Source organism: Ambystoma mexicanum, chromosome 14, assembly GCF_040938575.1.
Source record: "Ambystoma mexicanum isolate Mex_15411 chromosome 14, UKY_AmexF1_1, whole genome shotgun sequence".
Taxonomy (NCBI): domain Eukaryota; kingdom Metazoa; phylum Chordata; class Amphibia; order Caudata; family Ambystomatidae; genus Ambystoma; species Ambystoma mexicanum.
Window position 1 is genome coordinate 252,414,715 of NC_090940.1, and position 19,815 is coordinate 252,434,529.

Sequence of the window (19,815 nt, forward strand, 5' to 3'; positions counted from 1 at the left end):
CAATGTGGCTGCTGTTTGCGCACTACAATCTGGTGCAGGAATGCACTCAATCCACTTCGAAATCAAACATACCACACTCAAAATATAGCGGTGTCCCCTGCTCGACTTTTTTAAAGGACCTACATAGTCTATTTGCAAATCTGACCATGGGAGAGTTAGGCCTCTTTTCATCAATGGTGCTCTATGCATTGGTGAAGCAGGTTTAAATTGGGCGCATACTAGACATCCTCTAGTATATAATTCCACATCTTGGGATATATGTGGCCAGTAAGCATAATCTTTTAGTATTTCCAATGTTTTTTGTGAACCTCTATGGCCTGCAGTTATGGCATCATGTGCATGGTGTAGCATTAGTCCTCTGAATGAAAGGGGTACTACCCACTGTATTTGCCCTGTTATGGACTCTCTAATCATGAGTCCATCCTGTAATCTAATTCGTGTTTTGTTCTTTAATAACACCCTCAACTCTTCTTTTCCCATACAATCATTTTCTGTTAAAGGATTTTGTTCAGGATCTATCAAATGATTATAATAGATTCCCAAAATTTGATCATTCTTTTGTGCCTCAATCAAATCTTGGTCTGGCGTGTCATGACTCCACTGCACCACCGGTTGATCTACCTCCTTTGGTGCTTTAGAATGTGTGACTGCATCAATTTGTATTTCACCCATTAAATAATCAATAGGTAGCAATTCTCCCATCACAGCCCCAATCTTAGCCAGGTGGTCTGCCTTATCATTTCCCTCCTTATCCTCTCCTGGTGTTTTTAAATGCTCACAAATTTTTCTCCAGTATATTGTTAAATTATTTTCTGACACCAATTTGTCTATGGCTTGTATCATTTTTCCATGTTTAAGTGGCTTTTTGTTGTATGTAACCATGCCTCTTGCTTTCCAACCAGGCAAATACTCCACAAAGCTATTCCGTGCATAGTCAGAATCAGTCACCAGGACAATTTCACTGAACTTTTTATCAACTGCAGTAGCAATTGCTTTATAAATGGCTGCCAATTCCGCCACCTGACTGCTCCTATCTCCAATCCTCATCCCTATACTAGGAACGCCTTCACATTTCAACCAGACATTTCCTATTCCTGCCACTAATTGTTTATTACTGTCATTTTCAATGTGAAAAGCACAACCATCCACATATACAGTTGGCAAATCCTTGCATGTTTTTTCATCAAAAGCTTTGTGTGGTGATTGTTCAAATCCCTGTAAACTAGTTTCCACTTCCATTTCATTTGGTATTTGTTCAGCTGCACAGTCATGTAAGTCAGCTAACCCTTGAGCAATTGGGCTCTTTTTATTTTGTCCATATCTCACTTCTACGGGAAAACCTTGTAATGCCAGCGTCCATGAAGTGATTCTGGATTGTGCTAGATTGCCTGATCTAATTCTTTTACTCTCTAAAAATTGCAAAGGTTGATGATTTGTTTCAATAATCACCTTTTCTCCCTGAACAATGGGGCGGAAATGTTGTAGCACCCACACAGTGGTTAATAGGGCCTTTTCACATTCATTAAATTTCATTTCAACTTGGGAAAATGCCTTACTTGCATATGCAATGGTTTTGTGATTCAAATCGTGTTTTTGTGATAACACTGCTGACATAAAATGTTCAGAAAAACCTATTTCTATAAAGAAATCCCTGTCCTTTATGGGGTATGCTAAACATGGTGCCTTTACAAGACATTCCTTTAATTTAGCCACTGCATCAGACTGCCCTCTTTCCCATTTCCAGGGAGTATTCAGTTTAAGCAGTTTAGTCAATGGTTGAGTGATTTCTGCATAATTTTCAATGAACTTTCTGTTATAGCCTGTCATCCCTAATAAACTTTTTACTCCTTTCACATTTTTAGGATCTTTTAATCTTTGTATGGCCTCTATTTTCTTCCTTTGTGGATTTAGCCCATGTTCAGTCACTTCATGCCCTAGAAAGTTCACTTTTTTCTTGCACCATTGTGCTTTTTGCAAAGATACTTTGGCGCCTGCTTTCTGCAATTGGCCAAGTACATGTCTTATTTCATCAAAATGGCTTTTCAGGCTTTCATTTTTTATCAGGACATCATCCACATAAACTATTGTTCCTCTTTCCGCTGCATCCGGCATGGCCTTTCTCAAAAATATGCCAAATTCACTCCCACTATTGATGTACCCAAATGGAGCTCTACGCCAGGCATATTGAGTCCTGTCAAATGTAAATGAAAATAAGTGTTGTATCTCCTCTGCCAATGGCACGCACCAATATCCAGAGGTGAGATCTAATGTGGTAAATACATTTGAACCATGTATCTGAGCTAGGCTCTGATCAATGAATGGCAGTGGCCATCTAGATATTGGTACTCTTTTATTTAACTCTCTTAAGTCTGCACACAGCCGCCATTGACCATTTGGCTTTAACACACCTAAAATAGGCGTATTGGATGTGCTATGAATGGGCCTGATTATTCCCCGTGATTCCAATTTTTTTATAATCTCTGCCAATGATTCTAAACATGCCAGCGGTAGTCTATACTGGCGTACAAACACTGGATTTCTGCTACAACCTTCTGGTAGTGTGGCCACATGTAAATCAGTTAAACCACAATCATAAGCATCTTTTGCAAATACATCCTTAAACTCCATAAATATTTTCCTCTGGTCGTCCCTATCCTTATCGCTGTCACATGCATCCGCTAAGGAGATCTGCTCTTCTACCATTCTGGAAAATTCTGGAAACTCTTCTGGTAAAGGAATCTCAGCGCTTTCCTCTAACTGTGTGGCTGTGTCTTTTTGTAGAGCTGCCACTTTTAAATATTTTGGCATATCAGCTTCCACTTCAATGGGCGGATTTCCTGTTTTATTTTCATTTAAATTAAATATTATGCAATCCTCTTGATGGCAGGACACTGTCTCATTTGAACCATAAGGATACACAGAATGAATTTTAAATATTCCTTTGGGCTGAGAGTCCAGGTGTTCTGGCAACTCGCCCTTGGCATCTACATATTTTTCAGGAATATTCCCAATCACCATGTTATTTAAATCTGCCGTATAATGTGACTTTTGTATGGCCATTCCTAATGGGGAGTTTTCCTCTAAATGAATATCCTGACAACCTTTATTATTTACCATGATTTTTACAGATCCCTCACCAATGTCTACCAATGGAATGTATTCATAATCCAGGCCTTGCTGTTTTATGGATTCATTCAGGCATACAAATGCATCAGAGCCTTTCATCTGCTGTCCATTTTTGCATTTCAGTGTTATTGCAAACTGTTTTGTAAATGCAGGAATAATAGTATTTTTCCTCATTTGTAATTCGACTGCATAAGGAACCAGTTGTGCACAATGATAAGCCCTTCTTTTGTCTTCAAATTCAGGTGCCGGACCACCTAGGCGTGACCATATTTTTTGATTAAGGAAATCTAACACCATACACATTCTGTGCATGATGTCATTGCCCATGTAAAATTCATTTGTGCTCCACTCACTATCCATACATTATGGTAAATTTGTTTTCTGCCCAATGCTAATTTTAAGCATGCATCTGCCTGCAATTCGGTTTTCAAAGTCTGGACTGTCCAACCCAGAAACATATTGGTTTTTAATCCTAAATTTCGGGATTTCTTCCCTCTCCATAATTTTTTGCAATAATTTCTCATTAATGAAACTCCTTTCATGTTCAAGTGCTAAAGTGGCTTTTATTGTTTTAAGATAATCATTTATACCAACATGAACCCATGGTTGCTCATCTTCCATGTGTATTTCTGCCAGAGTGGTAATGTGTTTTTTCTGAATCTGTTTTAGGAGCAATATTCTGTTTGCATGTTTTCTCTTTTAAATAGAAACGTAATGCGTGCTCATCTATGGCAGTCTGCCAATCTTTCCTTGGGTCCAAGTATATTTGTACAGGTAGTTTTTCATTGTCGCTCTGCATTTTGTCTTGACAAATTAATATAACAGTGACACTAGGTATGCAGCTATTCTGGAGATATACCTCCACAGCATCATTTGTTTTGGCAACGGTGTGACATTCATTTATATTGCTGTTTTGTGATTTTAGTTTCTTAGGCCTCAATGGTTTTTTGGTTAAGGACCAGAGCACTTCATTCACCCCATCTATGAGAGGAGACAATCTTTTCAGGCAATCTGTCCCCATCAGAAATGGAATTTCACAAATAGATGTGATCAATACCTCTTGTTTCATTCTGTGCTTTCCTATTTTTATGTCAACCTCAGTTATACCTATGATGGGCACCTCCTCCCCATTAAAGTTATGCACTGGGCCTTGATTTGCCTTCACTGTGATCTGACTCTGTGGAGGCCTCCCTTCATTGATACTCTTTACCAGCTCCTTGGACATAATTGTGGCCTGTGCGCCAGTGTCAATCATAGCAAAGGTGTGGCATTTTTCTTCTACAGTGATGGGTGCATAATATCTGTCCTCAACTTCCTCTAATACACATAAGAAATGTGAATTCTTACTGATTTCATGGCTCACCTTTCTCAGATCTTTTTCACTTTTGGCTAAGCACATTGGTAACTGAAAAGACATTTTTCCCTCCTTTTTACCCATTTCTGTGCGAGATATTTTATTCATTTCTCCATGTTCAGAGGTTTTTTGGAGTGTGGCCACTGTTCGCCCATCCATCTGGGTAACATCAGAGACCACATTACAACCTTCCAACTGAACATGTGTAACAACATCATTCAGCAATTTGTCATTTTTTAATTCTGTGCATTTGTGATCATTTAGTGCAATACCAGCCCTTTCAGCCTCTTCAAAAATATGTGGCTCAAAGAATTCTTCAGGTGATTGACTTGTACCCTCCTTGTGAGTATTTCCTTTTTCTGTCTGTGTTTGGTCATTGTTTTGCTTGCCCAGGGAAGGAGCTATGGCATCCCCACTTACTCCCTGTTCACTGGTATTCCCCATGCATGAGTCATTTTTCTTAAATCTGTTCCTTTGTTCTTTTGGAATTTATGGTGCGTTGGTGGTATAGTGGTGAGCATAGCTGCCTTGCAAGCAGTTGACCCGGGTTAGATTCCCGGCCAACGCACCATAAATATGTAGGGTATTTTGTGGAGATTTGGGGCCTGACGGTATTTTCTTACCGCCAAAATATAACTTAGCAACAATCACTCCTTGTATTCAGATTGGGCCATGTACAACAATAATATAGTGAACATGCATTATTTCAGCACCCAGGCATGCATATTTGGTATGCGTGGGTGGTAGGCGCGGTTGGTGGTATTTTGGTGAGCATAATTCCCTTGTTTTATTTGTGGCCCCAATGTCCAGAATCCCTTATCTTTGCTTAGATTTTTCGTGTAATCACTAGAGAGACCTCAGACCTACATTTTAGGAATACCACATTTTTCAGTGTTAGTGTGCCACCATGGGCGATCTCACTGACTTATTTACGACAGAGAGCTATATATGGCAATTTTGTGGTAATTTCCACTACCTTATATACGGTAGGGAGCTATGTTCAGAGAGTCTCTCTTCCCGTTGGCTCATGTACCTCCAACGAGCTATGCTACAGTCACTCACAACTGTTCATACTGAATCTGACATGCACACATCTGTCTTAAAATGACCATTGCACTGTTTAAAATCTCCCCACATCATCAGCATTGTAATGGTAAATAGTAAATACACCACCCGTCTGTTTTCAAATATTTTTCTGTATTATAAAAGTTGCAATTAAACACGATCTCATTCTTTACAGAAATAAATAAAATGGTACAGTAAAAGCATTGTCTATGACACACTGCAAAGAGAGTGGCGGAGAACAGAACTCAAATTTCAACATTAGCATTTGATTAAGGCATGCACAGGAATCCTACACTGGCTGCATATTATCGTACACACTCAGCTCCCACATTTCTGTAATTACCTTATCTTTTTAGTTGTTCTCTTTGGCGGTTCTCTTTCTGAATGTGGCTCCCTTGAAGATTAACTCCAGTAAAAAGGAACGCTGGCCTTCTCAAACCGGGGTCATTGCCTGGAATTCTCAGCTTTTGTAGATAGGAATGCCTCAGCCAGTGGAAAGGTCCTTCTTTCAGCTCTCCCCAATCTCGACTCCCTTTCTCCTTTCTCAAAAACCCCCCAGCAAAAGCCTGATCACTCCCTCTAGCATGATACTTGCTATGACGCTGCTCCAATCAGAATTAATCACGCCATCTCCTCCTTCTCTACACAATGGCTCATTTTTATAGTAATACTTTGTAACCAACTGATTTCCTGTTCTTTCGAGCCCATTTGCTTCCTGTAGTTATGTGGACAGGGCAGCAGAGAGAACAGAAAAAAAATGGATGTGCGTTTAAAAGTTCACTTTCAGAATAGGCCTAATTCTGCAGTGGAGACACATTTTTATTAGTGGATTATGTTTCATTAGTCATGTTAGTTGTCAGTAAGGTTAGTTATTATTTTCAAATGTGTCTCTCGCACCATAGGCATTTCAGGTGAAAATAGTGTGCATTTTTGATTGTGCACGTGTACTTTTAACTGTAAAAATAGATTTGCATCTTATATGTTAAAATCGTTTTTGACTGAATGGCCTGTCTTTCCTTGTTAATCTGGTAACACATATAGCAATGCACCGCACCCTTATGGTGGTGCTGCAAAAAAAAAAAAATTGCTACATGTGTAGTAGTGCTGTACTCTGTGCTGTAACACGCCAAATATCCTTACAGATTATTCTATAACAAAAGCTCCTTTTATTAGGTCTGTCCATCCCGCTCATATAAAAAGATTACATTGCTATACTACTCAATTGCCTCGCAAAAGGCATGGCACTTCCTAAACCTATCATGGTAAACCAAAAGGACAAGTAAGCACAAAAGGTTATCAATAAAAAAGACATACTCACATTCCTAGACACCTAAAATCTAGAAAGAGACACTTGACACCCCAATAGATTGGAAGAAGGAAAAAACACTCTTCTTGGTTGGATAACAAGCATTCTGAATGAAATAGTACCAAGTAAATGTTTCCATTATGCAAATAAACAACAAACAGCAAAATTTCATGCCAATAACCTAAACAATCTCTAAAAAAACACAATGAAAGAGCAACTATGAAGGAGAGACTACTGAAAAAACTCTGAATCTTCAGGACTGAATTCTTGCAATGAAAGCCCACAACATGAATCCAACTAGTCAAGAAAAACATCCACACAAGAACGTGGTCAGATTGATCAAATGGATCAGGAACCCATCGGCCTGCATGAAGTAACCAAAATGTTTGCAAAACATCTGGGACATCATCTCATCCCTTTTTCTCAACCCAGTATCATACATAAATATTCACACCAAGCACAAGTAGTCTCCTTAGGACCATCCAAACACTCCTTGCCACTAATTTAGCAAGGCATCTCTGTACTAACACCAGCAATCCAACAGGATCACCAGGAGGCCCATACCATTAGACATCTATATAACCATCGTGCAGCATCCGAAATATAATGACCTCTTCTGTACTCAATTCAACATCTTCATTAAACAGTGAAACTCTAACTCTAAGGACCATGTGCATAAAACCAATAATTAAAAATTAAAATAGCTTTCAAAACTGAACCTGATAACTACTGTCTATTTCAAACCTTTCTTACTGGTTGCCCTCATCAAGCAACAGTCATATATCTGTGTGGAGTATAGCAACATTTTAAATCAGTCAAAGATAGGATTCAGGCAGTGAGCTAAACAAAGCCCACCCATTTGAGTTGTTGCTGATAAGCTTAAGAACAACACAGATTCATAAACCCAAAGCACCCTTATCCTTATGTACCTCTCAACCGCCTACAACGTAATCACCACCAAAACACTGATCAACAGGATCAACAGACTAGCTGAAGCAGTGCTGGAGAAAACAGTTTTAAGATGGTAAATGAGGATCTGCCCAACCTAGAGCCTCAACCTCACCACTATTCCCTGGACGGACTGAGCTGGCAACCTGCTCTTTACCCAACAGGAAGGCCTTTCAATTATTACTCAAAGAGTCTGTCAGAACAGCTTTGTACCACCTAATATCTACTTTACATATCATAATTGTAAAGGCATTTCTGCTCATAGCACTCAAGGGCCTTGCACCAGCACTATTGAAATGAAACTACACCTACTGCCTCTAGATGGGCAAAAAGGAATACTTTCTGAACTTCCTCTTGTTGATGGTTAGTGGTGCCCTTCATTCTGGATCCAACAGTTCCCTGGTGGCCTAATGTCCCTAGGTTCTTCACTTTAATGACTTTCTTTGGTCACTTAAAACTTCTCTATTTATTCCTTGAAGCAAAATTCCCTTTCCTCTAATGTGACATGGCAATATGGTGGAGCCGTTAGATTGGGGACAGGTCAAGTGAAAGTTCTGATCTCTCCAAGCTTGCAATATGCATTTTGGGTAAGAGGATACCGGATGCAGGCTTGGACTTTGGGGCCATAATCACTGTCAGGCGAGAAAGATAATTCTCCATGAATCTGGCAGGTGGAGTACTGGATCAGGAAGCAAGCTTTCATGGCCTGCCTGACTGTAACAATGCAACCCTGGAAAGTTACCAGTCCAAAGGATTTAAGAACACACAACACATGTGAATAAGGAGGCTACAGGCACACTTACATGGGAATGAGGTGGAACAAGGGGTCAAATGCCAATAACAAATTATGAATACAGGAGGAGTGAGTTAGAAACTATATCGCCTAGAGGAGGCAAGAAATCAGAGCTAGAAAGCTCAACGAGTGTGAATTTAGCAGGGCTCAATATCCCCAGAACTAAGGTAGAGTATGAGATTGCAACGAGTTGGGGGATTTTACCAAGATCTACATGGCAGCTGTTATGTTACCAGCCCATGCTATAGAATCTTGCATTGTGTCAACAAATTAGGTGGGTGGGAGGAAATTCAATCCATATGTACCCTGATATGGTGGAATGCTTACCCGCAACAAGCACAGTAATATCCCTTGGTGAAAGAGGAGGAACTAGAGCTCTTTCCCGGTAAGCCATTAGCAAGTGCCCAAGAGAACAAGTGCAGTATGTTTTTCAGTTCACAGTATGTATCACCATTCAAACAGTGATGCCCCTTCAAAGCAAAGATGTAGATCAGTGAAAGGACAGCAGCCACTTCAGAGAAACAGGCTAATACAACAATCAACAACAAAGAAGTATGCTGGGTTACTTCAACCACTGTAAGACAGCAAGTAACTTGATAAACATTGGCCTGGGGGTGGATGCTAGAGATTTTTGGGTTTCACTAGGGAATCAACATTTGGCTCAAGACACTAGGGGGCTCATTAAGAGTCCCGCGGTAGCCATGCCTGTAAGCGGTTTCAATCCAGCACTCCAACTAAGTCAATGCCTAGTTTGGGATGCCCAAAGGAACCCCTTATTTATATATTTTAATGCCAAAATTTCTTTTAATTCTGGATGATGTACCCTTATATAACGCCCCTCTTTTTGAATCCCCCGGCCTCACTGAGCCAAGAAGTAGGTTTGTTTTGCAAATGAAAAGATTTATTTGAAGAATTGGACAATATATATATATCACACTTTTATAGATATGAACAATATCTGAATATCACACTTATGAATATGAACAGTGATCAGCAATGGGTAATATTACAATATCAACAATCTCTTTCATCAATTAGGAGTAGGAATAGGAAGAATAATGTAGCAGAGAATAACTTTGTGTGGGTTGAATGAAATGCAATGATAGGAAAGAATGCAACACAGAAATAAAACTTGATACAAATTTAACCAAAGACAATGTAATCACTCTTTCCCCCTGTTATTACTCACTCCCCCCAATATGCAATATGAAGAGATGGAGTGTGGGCACACAGGTTTCAGGAATAACAATCAACAATTGTAGTTTCAATCCCGATTCCCCCCAGCAAGCTTAGAGAGAACATGATGATTTTAAACAGATCAAATGCTTTTAAATGTAATATGAAGTGATGGGAAAAATGCTAAAAATGATTTTAATTCTCTAAATAGGATTCAGAACTAGTGAGAGTTGCTTGGGATTGGTTCAGGTAGACACTAGCATTGATTGTTGGAGGATTAGCAGATGGAAAACGAAATTCAGAAGTTGAAAGCAAGGAATAGCTGTTTTTACATGTGGTGAAATTTAGCCAAATGCAAATTCGCTGCAACTTTTCTGCGTGCGAGAAACACGTTTACGGAAAAACTAAAAGGAATTGGAATGTCCGTGTGGGTTCGTTTGAAAGCTGAGGATGTTAGCTCCAAAATGATATTTTGTTTCTAGGACGCACAGTTAAAAAATTACAGAGGTTTGAGTGAAGGTCGATTTTTCTCAAAAAGGGTCAAGATTTTACAAATGGGATTGCGCTTTTGAAGATTTACGAAAAAGAATGGGCTTATACTTAGGGGCTATGAAGATGCAAGATACCCAACAGCCAGCCACCAGAGCAGCGGCGCCTCCGCTCTGACTTCTGTCCGCCAGGACACTTAACTTTCTTCAGAAAATATATTTAGCGCAAGGATGATTTATTGCTACAGTTATCATAAGACTATATAATGAAAAGGATTCAGGATGGACACAGGATTCTATAATGCAGTTCTGGATAGGTTGAAATGGATTGAATAGGATTACTTTAAACTAAGAGATGACTATGGACAGTTCTTTACTAAATACTCACTACAATGGCTTTGGAATGGAATGGGTCTGTCAAAGATCTGGTCAAAGGTTTGGACTGGACTTCGCTCGCCACCGGACAGGATTCAGGACACCTGGACTGCTCTCAGCAACGCACTCCGGTCTGCACGGCCTCTTGGACTAGATCTGACGGGTTCTGGGTTACAGCTCTGCTGGACTGATCTGGATCTTGGGTTCTAGCAAGAGTTCTTAGCCAGAAGCAGCAAAACAGCTCAGCCAGGCTGTTGAATGGTTTAGGCCCCGTGGAAGTTTACGGGTTAAAATCAGGTTGCTAGATTTTAAAGGCCTGCTGAAAAGGGTTCAGCTTTTGGGGTTAGGCCTCTGCTTCAGGGTTCTGGAGTCTGGTTCTGGAGTCTGGTTCTAGAGTCTGGAGATGGATTCTGCCTGCAGAGCGCTTAGCCGGTAGATCAGTGATGAGTGAATGTGTGTGTGTCTGGGTCCTCAACAGTCCCTATTTATCCATCTTCCAAAGGGGTGGGGAGGCTGATTATACAGTGCCCAACCCTCTAAGGATCTGATAGGTCAGAGAATTCCCCCTCTCCTGATTTGAGAAGGGAACAGTGTGTCATGAGGTGTCATCATGTGTCAGAGTGACACAGTGTTTAGAGTCCAGAAAAAATCCCTCCCCTTTGTTCTTACCCAGAAAATCTATTTTTCCCCAAAAACATATTTCCAATATGCACAACTTGTTAATAATACATATACACATCACAGATTGCCTTAGGTACATTTCTGTCCAAATCTTATCTTCCTACGAGTTTTGGTTCATAAATGTCAATTTTTCGCGCTTTTGGGCGGTTACTCAGTGTCAGTTCTGTACCAATTTATACATATGCATGCACATACCCTCTGGGCATATTCCTGTAATTTTTCATGTTCCTAACATAATCACAATTGCTAGAATATGATAATTCCTGGGAATCAGTCTATGAATGTTGCACAGATTCCAGATTAGTTTTAAACTGTGAGCGAATTTTTCATTTTAATAACCTATAAATCCCATATTGTTATCAGTTCAGTACAATTTGCTATGTCTTTTTCTCAAACAATATTTTTTTCAGTTTCAAATCCACATTTTCAATCTGGCCCGCCTCCAAGGCTCCGCTGAGTCAGAGAGTCACCTTCTTCCTGACAGGGCAGTTGGTGTCAGTCACACCCGAATTAGCATTTACATTCAGCTCGAGGGAGTCCTTTGTCTACACTCAGAGCAACATGCCAGAGTGCTCCTCCCATTTCCTTTCACACTTGCCTGTCAGATACTCAGCAGAGCACAGGGAAAAAGATTCCCTTGTTTTGGGAGAAGGTGTGGAATGTGTTTGAAGCTCAGTGTGGGAAACCTCTTGGAATTTAGCTGAATCAGGTTATCTTACAGTAAATTGTAACATTGTTCTTTTTTGGAAATTAAAGTTACACATTTTAAAATAAGCAAATATATCTTCAATTACAGTCTTTTTCAACATGAAAATCAATGTGTGTCACCCCATATTGCATTTGATGGAAGTCCCTTCTTTGGCATATTTAGCTTTTGAGACACAAGTTTCAGCGGTCAGATTTAGAAATCGCCAGCGTCTGACAGAGGCGAGTAACGGCATTGCACCCATTTTTGACATATTTCTTTCCAGCAACCATCTCAAAAGTGGATTTTGTTCTGATAACATATACTTCTGCTGACATTATATTTATGTGGATTCTTGAAGTAGAATGATGTTCAACACCAAACAAGGAGGTTGGATCTTTTGGGTGGTTTATGAGCCAAGATTTTTGCAAATTTGACAACCAAGAAAAACGGATTTTCACACAGCTCTGTGTTTCTTTTGCAAGCAGCCTTGCTTTTTGGGTAGCCAAATCATGGGTTTTGGCAGTGGTCTCCTGTGTTACCACTGACATAGGCAAAAGTAGATGGCGGCCTATTTTTCAGATTTTTCCTGTGCACCTCTGGGTGATTTTTAGCGAGCAAAATGCTTTCTGGCGGCCATTTCTGATGTTCCTGATGCAAGCAATGCACAGGAATGTTGCAGGGCCTGGACTAGTGGTGTAAAAACATCCCACATGCAGATAAAACCGGCACGCTGCCACCGGACACCGGACTAGTGAATAACCGGCGCTGGACTTGGCACCGTTAATTCCGAACCGGCAAACTTGTAATGAGGACCTAGGTCCTTTAGTAGATGTATCAGTGTATTACATGTCAACCCATTCTGACACTTTTTACTTTAGACGTTTCCACATTGTGTTACTTATCTGAGTCCTTAGATCAGGTAGGAGTTCACACTAACCCGTCCTTGCCCAGAGAGTCACGAAAAAGGAAACAAAATTCTGGAATATTAACTCAAGGGTACCAAGCTAATAAGCCAGGCTTAACAACAGAGGGAGGCTGGGTGTTAATGATACAAGAAATCATCTCTTTTATGGTTTTATTTGGTTTCATCAATACCATTACTATGCCCACCTTTTGTTTGACAACTGTAGGTTGTACATTTTCCCATCCTAAATGCACACCAGCACCCCTTGTTAGTAGTAGTAGATGACTTAGTGGACACTTTAAAATTTACAGCTCCAAAGATAGTGCAACCATTAGTTGATTGATAAGTGCCATGGAATATAGTTTCTAACACTAGAACCATTTACATAGGAATCTGTTTTTGGATTATTTTTTTTTGTTGACGTTTTTCAATGGCTTTACTAGTATTTTATGATTTACAATGAGTTTAGTGGGGGGCTTTGGGGTGTCATGCATTATTCAATAAATAGGAAAAAAGCTAATCTTTAATTACCACCACATATTGCTGTTTGATTCCCTAGCTAAGTTACATGGTAAATGGTCCCTGCCAGACTGGAGGCCTAGTGTACGACTCACAAGAGGCCGGCTCACACGCAGGCCGGCTTATAGAAGGTCATATGTTTGTGGAATATGTTGTTTGTAGACATCAAAAGCACCCTCGGGGGACCAACAATGGGACACCCTAAAATTATTATCTGTCCCTGTCAGCTAGTAAAGGGTGGTAGTCCGACAACTATGTTCTCGTACATGCTTGGAGGAGAAACGCTAAACCCTTTCTGGTGACCACAGAAGTAAAAGAGCAATGTGTTTTGGATCCTACTCTTCCCTCTGTTATTAACAATAGTACTAAACAATTTGGACCCTGATGCACACAGCCTAACCAGAGATAAGGTATATACCATGTTGCATGCTGACAATGCTTTACTTATATCTAAGACCTGTCAGGGCCTCAACATTAGTTTGATGTATTCAATGACACATGCCAAGTTGAAGGTTTGACAATACATTTTTACATGCATTGGCAAAGGCAATAGTTCTGTACTTTGCAGTTGTTGATTACATTGTACATGTATAAGAAATCATTTTCTCTGGCCCCATAAGTAAGGGACTAGTTCACAGAATATGGAAGCTGAAATGATTGTTCTTAGGTGAGTTGTTATCCTATGCTGTCTGATTAAACACTTCCAACATTTTATATCAGTAGCTGCGGCACTAAGCCTGCTGCTTCCACAGCCTGGAACAAACTTTGCTGCAATGCTTTAGATCTCTAAGCCATCCGACATAGCATCAGTACATTTAGCTCTGTAGTACCCAAGCTGTAAACAATGTGAACCAGAACGGTGTAACCTCTTTTCTTCTGTTTATTGCAGGGCCGACCTTTTGGACTGTTGGAATTTACAACTGCAAAATGAATATAGTCATACAAGATATATGAGCCCATCTGTAGGAAGTCATACACTGCTTGGCAACTACAGTTCACAACTAGATGTAAATATTGTGCAGTACCACGTCCAAGCATTTACCAGTCATGTCCATGCAAAGAGGGCATCTACATTCATGGAAACATGCTAGTAATAATGATAAGTATTATTTTGATGTAAGTAAAATCCAATAGCGTGATAGTCATATGTCCATTTACAGCTGAGAAATCCCTTTATGTTAAAGTCAGAGACAACTGAACACTGTTCTACTAAGTCCTTGCCAGCAAGTGTAACACTTATAATTAGAAGTCAGGTTCCATGAATACCTCAAACCCTACAATCATGTGGGCCCCCAGTTTCAAAATTCAGAAATACCAAATAAATATACATATGTAGGCTTGAATTGTTTTTTTCAGCATCACAAAGTGACATTCTTGTACATCATGTGTAATGATTTCTGCATCATTCCCTTACAAAGTTCATTCAGAGAGAGAAAGGTATGTGCATATCTGAAATCAGTATTCAAATCGGTGAGTAGCATTTGTGTGGGAGTCACTGAAGAGGAAAGGCATCTGGAAAGCATGCATGGAGATTTTAGGGGCATTTCACCCTGGTAATATGGCAAGAGTCAGATGCAGCCTAACTCGCAAACTGACAGGGCAATGTTCTGCAGTAATGAATGACCGACAGGAATGTGTTCTGAGCCCCACAAAACTTAGCCTGTTCTGAAATTACTTAGAAGAGTTCCTGGATGGCAAGCAACTACATGTGTCTAGGGTGGGAGGCCAGGGCATTCCACAACTGCTACTTCTGGACAACATTGTGCTACTCACTTGCATAGAAATAGCACTGCAGAAACTACGGGGTACCTTCTGAAATTACTATATTCACAACAAACTGTTTTCAATAAGAGTAAAATAAAAGAAAAATTTAGGGGCCTGCCTAAATGCCCAGGGAAGAGTGTTTTGTGGTAATAGTGTATTTGTTATTGTAATTGTGTATTGGTAAAGTGCTTTTACACAAGTGAAGTGGTTCAAAGCGGTAAGGGAACAGGTTTAGGTCGAATTGACCGAAATAAAAAGGTCGAAACGACCAAAAGTTCTAAAAATGCTACCAGCAAAGGATCGAACACCAAAAGTTTGATCCTTTGGTGGTAGCATTGAAAATAAACTGGGGCTCACTATACTATTGCCCCACTCACTATACTTTATGGTATAGTGAGCGGGGGCTGCGGGGGACACCCCCCGCAGCCGTTTGTGTTTTAAAAAAAAGAAAAAAAGAAACAGGGGCTGCGGGGGTGTCCCCCGCATTGCCCCGCTCACTATACTTTATAGTATAGTGAGCGGGGGAAGCCGTCCATTTAAAAAAAAAGAATAGAAAAGGACCCTGCAGCGCCGGTTCCCGATCACAGAAGTGAAAGGGAACTGACGCTGCAGGAACCAGCGTGTAGATGAAGGTAAGTGGGGTTTGTTTATGTTGGTGGTGTGGGTGGGGGTGTGCTGAGGGTGTGGGTGGTGGGGTGTTATGGGGGTGTGCTGAGGGTGTGAGAATGTGTGTTTTCGCAAATTATCGGGGCTGAAATGTCCAAAAACAAAGTGTTCGAACTTTTGGTCATTCGAACACTTTGTTTTCGGACATGTCAGCCGCAATAATTTTGCCTTCAGTAAAATCACTTGGATCAGGGAAAAAGTGAATACAGTTATCATTCTTATGCCTTGAAGATTCTGAATGATCTTAACAAAAATAACTAGCATACTAGGCCAGAGGCATTTCTACTAGTGCAAGTGCATGAAAGGAGGATTGAGAGAATGGGGCGATAACAGCATCCAATCAATAAACTACCGTACTATGCCTGATGACTTGTGCAAGTGCAAGTGCATGACAAAGAGTAGGGAGAGAACGGGGGAGAGGGAAAAGGACATACATAACAATAAACTACCATACTAGGACTGGCAATATTTCAAATTGATTGGTGGCTGGTCAACACTAATACACCTATTCTCGAGTATTTCAGGTACAACCAAGCAACGGAGGGGAGACAGAGGGAGGACAGGACAGACTTGTTAGGTCTGGTACGTTGAAGGTCATGCAAGTGCGCAGAGTGGAAGTGCGAGGGAGAGGGAGACAAGTGCGCCCAGTCCAGCAAGGGCCTGGGTTAAGTGCAGAGTGGCTGCCCCTGGCATGGAGCGAATTTGGAGTGCAGTAGTGCCAAGCAGAGTGCAGAGGCCTGGAGGCAAGTGGAGGACTGGAAGGCGAGCCTGGGACCTGTGAGGCTCCTGAGGTGCACCAGGCAACCAATCAGTGAACTGAGCAAGTTGGGAAGAGAAAGAAGGAGGGAAACCGGGGGTAGAGAAAGGAGGTTAGTAGGAAAGAGGGAGAGAAAAAGAGGAAGAGAAGAGGAAGGTCTTGAGGATTTTCCGGAATTTAAGGAGGTCTGGCTCAAGACACAGAGAGGCAGGGAGACTGTTCCAGAGGGAGCACCTGCAGAGGATAGGGATCTACCCCAAAATCTCTGTTTTGAAAATTGGCTCACCCGCAGAGAGTTGGCAGAGGCCGGACGGAGGGCTCTAGATGGAGAGTATCTAGGAAGAGAACATTGTAGGTACTGCAGGCACCGCCCCAGAAAGCCTTGTGGGTTATGCAGAGGGTCTTGAACCTTATCCTTCATTTTGGATTCAAAGAGCGTGTGAGCAGTGAACTATTTCGACTGACCTTGTTTGTATCTGCCATCATCCAGGCACTGCGAGCGTTGCTCTTGCCTGTCCCATACCGCTTCCTGGAGGAGGCGGAGTCAGTCGGACCACGTGTGTGATCACGTGACTGGTAGCGTGTTGAAAACTGCGCTCGAGCCACACTTGCGGCGTTAAGCCCGATGGCGAAAAGCCCACTGGCTGTTGTGCGGCTGTTTGGCGGTGTATTCAGAAGGGAGACTGCAGTGATTAGTCACTTTGATCCCTGAGGATCTCTATTATTAACAGTGTTAATGTCCAGGTTCGTGCTGAAAGTAGTGAACCTAATTATATATCGCTAGAACATGAAGATTTTATGATTACATTTTATGCGCTGGTGAGTGAGGGCGAAGCTCTATTCCAAAAATTTGCTGATATTTTACTATAAAGCGCTAGGTGCTTGTCACCTTATAACGTGTTAATTCGTATTTTATCAGATCATTGGTGTAAAGCTAGATTAGTTTTTATTGGACATTGTTTATTTCTGAGATTTATTTAGCAGGTCGAGAACTCTGTCTCCTTATTAATACATTGCACAAGAGCTATTGCCTGCACTTTAACAATGGCTAATGGATTGCATAGTGGGCGGTGTACTGAGGCAATAGTGAAAGCTTGTACTGAAACTAATAATGACTATTTAGGTCACAAAAGGAGTATTTTTAATAATGAGCCATTCGATAATAATACTTTAGCAGCGGTAGCTAAAGCTGATAATTTGAATCGTAGCGATATTCCAACACAAGCTACCTATTTGGCTCAGATTCATGCCGTCTCAACTGCCACTTTGCACAATTCCATAAAAGAGGAAGAAAATGATGATGCCAGGGTGAGTTTGGGGCGTTGTACAACCCCACTGCTACCTTGCACTTTTAACGAAGACCCGTTTAGGATAACTATGAGGAAAATGGCTGAATTAGACGAACAGGTCAATCAATCCATTAATATGATGACCCCACTTGTTCATAGATCATCTAATAAGGAGATTTTAAAAACAACTTGTAGAGAGGACATCATGAAAACTCACAATGAAACAATAGGCGAAGGAGGTTCTGAAGGGATTTCGCATGCTTTATTGTACTCTCCTGAGCAAATTAAAGATCAAAGAAGGTTCATAAATGATGATCCTGAGGGGAGTATATTTGATAGGGGTAGCGCTGAACATCAATCTCCTTGTCCCCTTCGAGTGATTACAAAAATACTAGATCTTCTCGACAAGGGCCATGAACTTACCCACTTGGAATTAAAGGAATTAAAGGCAATTATGCATTATCTCTGTTCCAAGATGGATAAAATTGAGGGCTTCATAATCGCAATTGATACCCTGAGATCTATGCAATATGAAATATGTGGCCAAAGATCAAGAGAGGCTACAAATGAGAGCCATGAGAAAAGTACGCAATGTTTGCAACCTGTTCACCTAGAATGTGACAATACTAGACAATCACATGGGGTATCATCTGAGCCGCTGAAGTGCAATTGTGAGAATGATCTGAGAGAGATTAAAGCATCGATAACAGCATTAAACGATACAATAGTTTCATAACTATTGAATAAAGCACAGCCTTTAGATATGCCGCCTAGTCCTATTGCCAAAGCTCCGATTTTAGATCTGCCTGATAGCTCTTCTGTCTTGTTGGATGAAATCGAAAAACAAAAAAAGGCAGAGATTGAAAATATTCACACTGAAGTAACCCCCACCTTTATGTCTTGCCGGGCTAAAAGGATGCATATGCGTGCTGTGAAAAGACTTGCCAAAAGAAGGAGGGAGGGAAAGGATATAAAATCAACTTCTATCCTAGAAATTGCAGATGAGGAGCATATTGACTTGGATCAATTGTCCAAAGAGAGTCAGGATGCCCTCACACCTGCAATTGAAGTAAGAGTGGATACGAGAAGTGGAGGTCTCGGTACCTCTTCGCTATTGAAGGAAGACATGTACACCAATACGGGAACGATAAAAACTAGTACTACACAATTGGCAAAATCAAATTCTCAGAAAACCATAACTTGCAAAACTGTGTCACATCAAAAAATAGGCATGATTATTCCAAAAGACCATGCAACCCAGGAAAAGGAAAATGAAAAGTCTAACATAGATCTCACTATTCAAAACTCGGCAAAAGCCACCTTAAGTAAATATTTCCCTATAGTAGGAAGATGCTGTACGTCAAAAAGTCAAATGAAACATCAGGACGGAGGAGTCAGCGTCTCCCTAAAAACACCTATAAGGAAATCCTATAGTTAGATATGTACTAATGTCCCAAATAATCGAATACATGTAAATAATGTATGCATGCTGACTAATGAAAAACAATTAGAAGTAGGAAATAGAAATAGTAATAAAACGAATGTAATATGTGATGATTCTATGAGGCTTGAAAATTGTTTATTGGACAAAAAGAAAAATGTAGTGATGGTAAATGGCCAAGGGAAAAAAGCGGAAATGGTTGAGGCACTTCTGAGGACCCAGCCTGGGAATTTATCAATAAATGAAGTAAATAATGCAAATCATATGGGTACTCTTTATGCCCCGAGCCATATATCTATCCATGGTCCTGCATTAAGAAGGTCCTTATCTGAGAACCAAATTAACATGAATAACTCATATAAGGAAAACGATTTATCCAATAGCAAGAGTACATTTTCAATTGAGCCAAATCAAAACGCAAATGGTATAAGTAGAACTTTGCCACTACAAACTCCCTGTATGGTTACTAGGGCAT

At 40.6% G+C, this 19,815-nt stretch overlaps 1 non-coding gene across 1 annotated transcript; it reads left to right on the forward strand.

Annotated features, from left to right (window-relative positions):
* Positions 1-4,976: 4,976 nt before the first annotated feature.
* TRNAA-UGC (transfer RNA alanine (anticodon UGC)) lies at positions 4,977-5,048 on the forward strand. Its single transcript has one exon. It is a non-coding gene; the product is annotated as a tRNA-Ala (tRNA).
* The last annotated feature ends 14,767 nt before the right edge of the window (positions 5,049-19,815 follow it).